Here is an 8167-nt window from a genome sequence, read left to right on the forward strand (position 1 = left end):
GACATGTGAATTCACGCGGCTGTGATGGTTCACCAGGCTATAAGCTTGGTGCCCCAGGCTGCCCCTACATCCCATTATGCGTCTAGCAGGTCCTGAACTGAAAGTAAGGTATTGCAGCTTTAAATAGTCAGCCCTGCCCATCAGTATCAAGCTGCCCAGCATCAAGCTGCCCATGAGGAAGGCAACCTACCATGCCCCATACGTGGACCAGTGATGCTACTCAGTTACAGTACAATAGAATATTTTCTATTAAAGCTGGATATAGATTACATAACTTGCCCTTACCCTTATCCCTAAACTTATTAGCCATATTTTTCTATTCATAAAAACATTTTAAAATAGTTCATCTAGCCGATCTATCGACACGTTGTGAGCTTGTAGATTGTCTATTTGAATTCAAGATAGGGCCCTAATGGTGCAGTCACACCGAACTTTGATTCTGCCTATGTGGGTGAGTGGTTTGTTCAAAACAAAAACAAAAAGCAAAATACGCTCCGTTCCCATTGAAAAGCATTGGCAGAATCCATCGCACAGGCCGAAATAAAGTTTGGTGTGATGTGACCGCATCCTAACTATGTAAACATGAACCCTGATTTGTACTTCTTGATTCTTGAAGTGTAATGCCGATTTTTTTCCCCCACCTATTACACTATAACTGTACTGTATTACAGTTTCAGGTCTGAGTACAGGGGTGCTCCCAGCAGACACTGAGCACGCAGCTGTGGGAGGTAGCGTGACATTAACCACCACACTCAACTCCACCGAGAAACTTCAAACCGTGTCCTGGACATTTAAAAATACCTTCATATTAAACTCTACGACAACTGCACCAGGATATGAAGACCGGATCACTCTCAACATCTTTACTGGGTCTCTTGAGCTCACAAATCTGACTTCAAATGATGGAGGAGAATACAGAGTTAACATGACAACAGCTGATGGAGATCGAATGACAGGAACAACAACATTGCTATTGTACGGTGAGTGAATAAACAAGGATCAGCACCAGTTGTACAGCTGTCCTGTTCTTCATCAGGAATTATTACCCTTTTTAGTAACTATTTACTGTATATTATAACCCATTCAAACCGGGAAAGCATCTGTGTTGTAAACACTTAGGCCTAACCATTATTTTATGCTTTATACTTTGTAATTTATTAAATTCTTTCAATATGTAGATTATTATTATTTTTTTTTAAATATATTTTTAAAGAAAAATACATTTAATTTCCCCACACCTTCCCCCCCCCCAGCATAAATACAAATACATCATTGTCCTCTTTCTCTGTCACGTCTCTGTACACTTCATACTATTTCCTCACATGAAAGGTATTGGATAATAGCAACAATAATTACTGCAACAACAAAAAATAACGAGTACATATATAAATATACACACCAGCAAAAGGAGATTAAGAATAAAGAGAAAGACAGTTTCAGGATAGACTTCGATAGACTTCAGTGAGGAGATCGACACCCTCTGCCAAGAGGATCCTATTTTATTATTTTCTTAGTGAGTTTATCAGTTCATCAATCTACAAGTTCATCATAGTCAGTTTGTTATGGTAGTCTCCCCTCAATATTTCTTATATTATTAATAATGTTCCCCCATATTCTGTCAAATTCCATTGGTTTCCCTTTAACGTTGTACATAATCTTTTCTGATGTGCTGTATGATAACAATTGTAGATTGTAGATTATTTTTAACTCAAATCTTTGCTTCTGGAGGTCTGCGGCCAAATACATACCAGTAAGACGCTCTGAGGGCGAGATCGACCTCGCGCTGAAACAACAGAGCTTCTTAATACGGCACAGTTAAGAAGTAGGACTTAATATTAATCTGGTGTCCATGAGGTCAGATGTAGAGTTCCATATATGGCCAGCTCCATATATGCAGATCTAGGTGATGATCCATGTCTTCTCCATGTATGTATGGCTATCCAGTTACAGAGCTACAGTTACAGACCCCCTAAATGTGCTTTAAGTGATATTTCTTTGTTAAATCCCATGTGTTTGTTTTCTATGTGCCATAATGAGCAGAGCCTGTGAGTGAAGCCAACATCACCAGACCTCCAAGCACGCTCATAGAGGGACAAAACTCCACCAACATAACCTGTGCAGCCTCGGGCAACATCAGCACCACAGAATGGCTGAAGGATGGTCAGCCTCTCCAAACCAGTGACAGAGTTACCTTTTTCATGAACAACGGCACAGTCTCCATTAACCCCGTCAACAGAAGTGACAATGGGCAGTATCTATGTCAACTATCCAACCCTATCAGCTCTGCGAATGCCTCCTATCCACTAGTTGTAAACTGTGAGTAAAGATCAATCACATACCGTAGATGGGGAAGGGTGCTAGTATATGTATTAATAATCTACAGGTGTATAATGTGGTAAAATATATGTACTTTGACCATCTCTTCAGCATTTACATGGCCCAAATAAGACTATTTACTTCTATATTTATTGTGATAACAGAGATTGGTGGGGGATGAAATACTGCCACTATTTTGTGTTAATTGTTCATCTGCGCCTTGTATAGGCCTTTCATTATGAACATAATGCATTGTTTCTACATTTTGCATTATGAGTTCATTTTATTCCTACTTCTTTATATACAAAATTCAGTATAAGTACTCATTATTAATGCTGCCATACTATGGTATGGCAGCATTAATGCCGTGGCGCCTGATGGAGGGGAAAGGAACTGGTTGGAATAACGTGTTCCTTCCACGCGCTACGTCCAACCAGGGAAACTCCCCCCTGTCAGGTGTAAAGGAGCAACATGGACACTCAGGCATACAGGAAGCATGAGTTCAAGTCCGTTGCTCTCCCCATGTCCCCCATATATGGGGACTAGGTTGGCGGAGGTTGTGTAGAGCCCAGGATCACATTAGATAATTGACACAGGGGTGAAAAATGGGTTACAAAATCGTGGGATGAAAATTATTTAAAAAAAAAAGAAAGAAAATGGTAAACCTATGGTAGCTAATCTGGGCATGACTTTCCATCCAGGCCTCTGTCTGGTCTGGTATCTTATTAACTATTTGTAGAACAGACATTGTTGTTGTTGTTGTTTTTCATTGTGGTTGTTGTTATTGTTATGAAACGTTTTGTGTTCTTCCAGACGGGCCTGACACCATGCGTGTGTTGGAGCCAGCTGCACCCGTGATAGATTCCCCCATCCTCCTATACTGCTCTGTCATGTCCGTCCCACCTGCTACCTTCTTCTGGTCCTTCAACGGGCTGGGCACAGGAGTGCGTGAAGCTGGATACGTCATAGAAAGGGCCAGCTACGACCACAATGGGAACTACACCTGTAAAGCCTACAATGACGTTACGCATAACGCAAGCACCTATGTCTACTCCCTGACGATAAAAGGTATTCTGAGGACAGGAAGTTGATTCCTGAAAAGAACCAGAGTGGCATGTATGTATAGTAAATGTAACGTGCATGTGGGTGTATTGATATAGATGACAGTGGGACCAACAGTATTGTCCAGCAGAAAGCACAAAGAGAGACTGGTTGCAGTTGTGAAAGCAGGATCCACAATACCTGATGGATGAATATGAATGTGTCATAACTGGAAGATGTACACATGTTACAAAGTGTGTGTGTGTGTGTGTGTGTGTGTGTGTGTGTGTGTGTGTGTGTGTGTGTGTGTGTGTGTGTGTGTGTGTGTGTGTGTGTGTGTGTGTGTGTGTGTGTGCGTGCGTGCTTCCGTGCGTGCGTGCGTGTGTGCTTCCGTGCGTGTGCGCGTGCGTGCGCGTACGTGCATGTGTGCGCGACTGCGTGTGGATGTGCGTGTGCGTGTGCGTGCGTGTGTGTGTATTGTGTATGCGTGTGTGCGTGCGTGCGTGTGTGCGTGCGTGCGTGCGTGCGTGCGTGCGTGCGTGCGTGTGTACGTGGGTGTGTGTGTGTTTACAGCTAAAGACCCCATCCCTGGTCCATCACTAAGTCCAGGGGCAGCTGCAGGAATAGCGGTTGCAGTCACATTGATTGTGGTGGCACTGGTCTTTGTAGGCCTAATTCTATTCTTTGGCATGATCCGCCAACAGTGAGTTTCATAATACGATGACATGAAGTGTCGAATTGCATTTTGAATTTGAATATAATAAGATAACCATCATTCCATTTAAAGCTGACAATATTATTGAAAATCACCTTATGGGTTACTGAAGTTATACTGTATATTAGGACTTCTTGCTGTAGATAGTGGCGACATTCACGTTCACATAATGTTTATGATTAAAATCTGGCTTTATTTCTATCTTTTACAAAACTATATTGATAAAAGACAGGGCTTTATAATTACAGTATGAGTAATGCTTCAACTAAAGTATTTGCTTTATATTGTTCAGGGGGGAGCAACCAACAGAGCAACAACGGCCAGGTACAGTATGGTAACTTTTTCATTTTCTCCACACAAAAATGGTTACATCTCTAAACACTATTAGCCATGTAATGGTGTATTTTGTTAACTTCTGTAAATACCTCCAAGAGGTCTAAGAATGGATAACAACCATATCCATTTTGAAAGCCCTATATATGAAAGTACAGTGTATGATGGCTTATAGGGCTAAAACAAATAAAATAACTAATTATATGAGCACCCACACTGATGTTGTCACACAGAATCATTTTTCAAATGCTACTATAAATGCGCCACGTCTCTGCGTCAAATGCGTGCGTGTGTGTACGGTTTGGAATGCATGTAACTCAAGAACCGTTTGCCCCACCGACTTCATATTCGACACACGCGTTCCACACCCCTGCAGGGAGTGCAGTGCCCGGCCTCGAGTCGGTCGGACCCATGGTTCTCCAGAACCACCACAAAAGGCTCTGGTCAGGCTCTGCGAGTGGGCCTAATCAGCCAAAGTCCCCTCACCTGCGCAATTTCCAGCCTCTGCCTCAGCCAATTGATTGCCATGGCAACCCCAAACCTGCAAATGTATTATTTAACCACTACACTTTTCACAGTACAGTCAGTTTGCACTCTTCGGGCACAAGCAGACAGACAGATACAGAGATCTCAATATACTGTACAGTATGGGCACAAAAGGGACACAGACAGATAGTTAAAACGGGTGCTATGACAAGTTGACAACGGGTATTATTAGGTTCCCAAGTTGCATCGTTCTCAAGTAGGCCGGTGGCCGACTGGCACTTCCAAGCATTTTTGTCTCCACCAGGCCGAAGGCATGGGGAGAGAGTATGTTTTGCACTCCGTCCGTGTGTGTGTGTGTGTGTGTCCGTCCGTGTGTCCGTCCGTGTGTGTGTCCTTCCGTCCGTCCGTTACCAGCTAATCTCCGGCACCGTTAACCCGGTCGATGCCAAACTTTGCACACACACTCCCTGGATGCCAACGATGAACCTCTGCCCCACATTTTCCAGAACGGCCTGTTATAGCGCCACCATGAGGCAGCTTTTCACATTTTTTACCTAAAACTGCACCGATCTGCGTGAAATGTTGCATGCACACTCCCTAGAGTCCAAGGACAAACCTTTGACCCTCATTTTCCGCATCTGCCTTTTATAGCGCCACCAGGAGGCCGACTTTTGTAAAACACATTTTTTGATATTACTCATCCAGATTCTGTCCAAAAATCTCACAAATCGTTACACACTATCTCTATGGTCATGTGCTCAAGTCGGATCTGTCAGAGATTTCATATTCCATCCTAATTGGCTATAATTGGCTTTCACAGTTTGCAAGATTGCCCCGTTTTGAACAAAAGCCTCAAATCATGAACGCAGCATGCAATTTACGTGAAATCTTTCACACATTTTCTTACTAGGCTGAGGAATATATCCCACCCTTTTCACATTGGCCTGTTATAGCGCCACCAACAGGTTGATTTTTGCAAAACACATTTTTGGAACAAAATGCCTCAAAAACATGTTTATATTAATCCTAAACATTTTGCCAAACATCTCACACAGTCCTATCCTCCTGGTGGAGACCTGTGCCCAGAAGGGCACTTTTTCTAGTTCATGCTGTAGCTGACCTGCAATGGCAAACAAACAGCAATGACTATTGTAGCCTATACATGACGCGATGATGACGACGGGTGTATTGAATTTCCACGGTCATCATGGCTTTTCTAAAGACAACAGCATCACGTGTTGTTTTTGTTATAATTAATTTGTAGAGTAGGCCTACTGCCGGAGCCACAGGGTAGAGTGACCGGATGGAAACCGCAAGGTTCCCAGTTCGAACCCGGGCTCCCCCAGAGTTAGTGTCGAAGTGTCCTTGAGCAAGACTCTGAACCCTTAATTGCTCCTGATGTGCAGGTTGGTGTGAATGGGTTAATGAAATGCACAATATATGTAAAGCGCCTTGGATAAAGGCAGTATATAAATGCACCATTTACCATTATAATTATTATTAAGGATGCACGATATAATCGGTAGCATAATCGGAATCGGCCATAAAAATGCCATATCGATATCGGAATGGTCTCAAAATAATACCGATTATTGAATCGGTTTTCACCAGCAAAACTAAAATTTAAATGAAAAATGTGAAAATGCATCAATGAGTTCAATATGAATCTAAAGTTTCTAGTACCTCTAGTCTAGAACAAAAGCCAAATCAAATATGATATTGATTGATTGAATACTTTATTAACAGGCGTTGGGCCAAGCCCCTATACTAGGGCCTAGGCTTATTTCCATCGGAATCGGAGATCGGATATCGGTCATAATTTCATAATCGTGCACCCCTAATTATTATATAATCTTATATATGTAAGTATTAGTAACACTATCTCTGGTCCTGTCCACAGGTCCCATACCACAGACCCACAGGTCATCATCGTACAGTAGGCCTACAGGGCATGCAATGAATCCCATACCCGTTGTATCACCACCACCACCACCTCCTGATAATACCTCAGACATATACATCGAAGTTGAACCAGGTCAGAACCAACATTATGTGACTATGTTTGGATTAGGACATGTATATTAGTTTAAACTGTCATGATTTAAGATCACAGTGTTCTTACTGTACAAGATGAAGATTGTACACATGTTTGATGGTATACTTGTTGACACAATGCATTTCTGTCTGTCTGTCTGTCTGTCTGTCTGTCTGTCTGTCTGTCTGTCTGTCTGTCTGTCTGTCTGTCTGTCTGTCTGTCTGTCTGTCTGTCTGTCTGTCTGTCTGTCTGTCTGTCTGTCTGTCTGTCTGTCTGTGTCTGTCTCATGTGTCTCTCTCTCATCTGTCCCTCAAACACTTACAAGTTGATGATCCTGAGTATGAAAACACGAGAATAGAAGATAGAAAAAAGAAAGGACCGAGACTTCCCCCAAGAGTGAGTATGTCTATGTCATACACGGTAGAATCCTGAAAGTTAATTTAGAACTGAAACACTGATTGAGAATGCATTTCTATTTTTGCGATAAGTGTTTTAACAAGCTACTGTGAACACATACAAAAAATAAGCTTTTTTGTATGTAAAATGTAACATTTTTAACCAAATTACCCAATGATCATTATCAAGAAGGAAATATATGGCTATAGAAATTCCAGTTTCACTTGTATATCCTGTATCATGTGTATGAACTCTCTTGCCTGATTGGATGAAATTGGAGACCTGTTTACCTGTTTTAAGAGTTGGAGAGACAAGTAGACCCCTGTTACTGAACACTGTTACTGAACACTGTTACTGAACACTGTTACTGAACACTCTATAGCAAAGGCTACTTTGCCATAGAGTGTGGAATATAGTGCTGTTTAACAAAGAAATATCAGATACAGATGACTTGTTAAAACTAGCTTTTTACTTGTATAGGTACACCATGATTCAAACGTTTATGCAAGAACAATTCCGTAAGTCCTTTTTTCACTTTCACTATATATGCTTATATAGTGACATTGCATTCATATAATTTATAATGTAGTGAAAATCACACACACACACACACACACACACACACACACACACACACACACACACACACACACACACACACACACACACACACACACACACACACACACACACACACACACACACACACACCTTTATAGATCTGTAAAGCTAGATTGGAAAAGATACATGAGGACATTGTTTAGCAGTGTATATGTTTTACTAGTATATCATGGTATTGATTATAACCTCTTATTCTCTCTCTCTCTCTCTCTCTCTCTCTCTCT

This window comes from Electrona antarctica (genome assembly GCF_951216825.1).
Source record: "Electrona antarctica genome assembly, chromosome: 6".
NCBI classification, from domain to species: domain Eukaryota; kingdom Metazoa; phylum Chordata; class Actinopteri; order Myctophiformes; family Myctophidae; genus Electrona; species Electrona antarctica.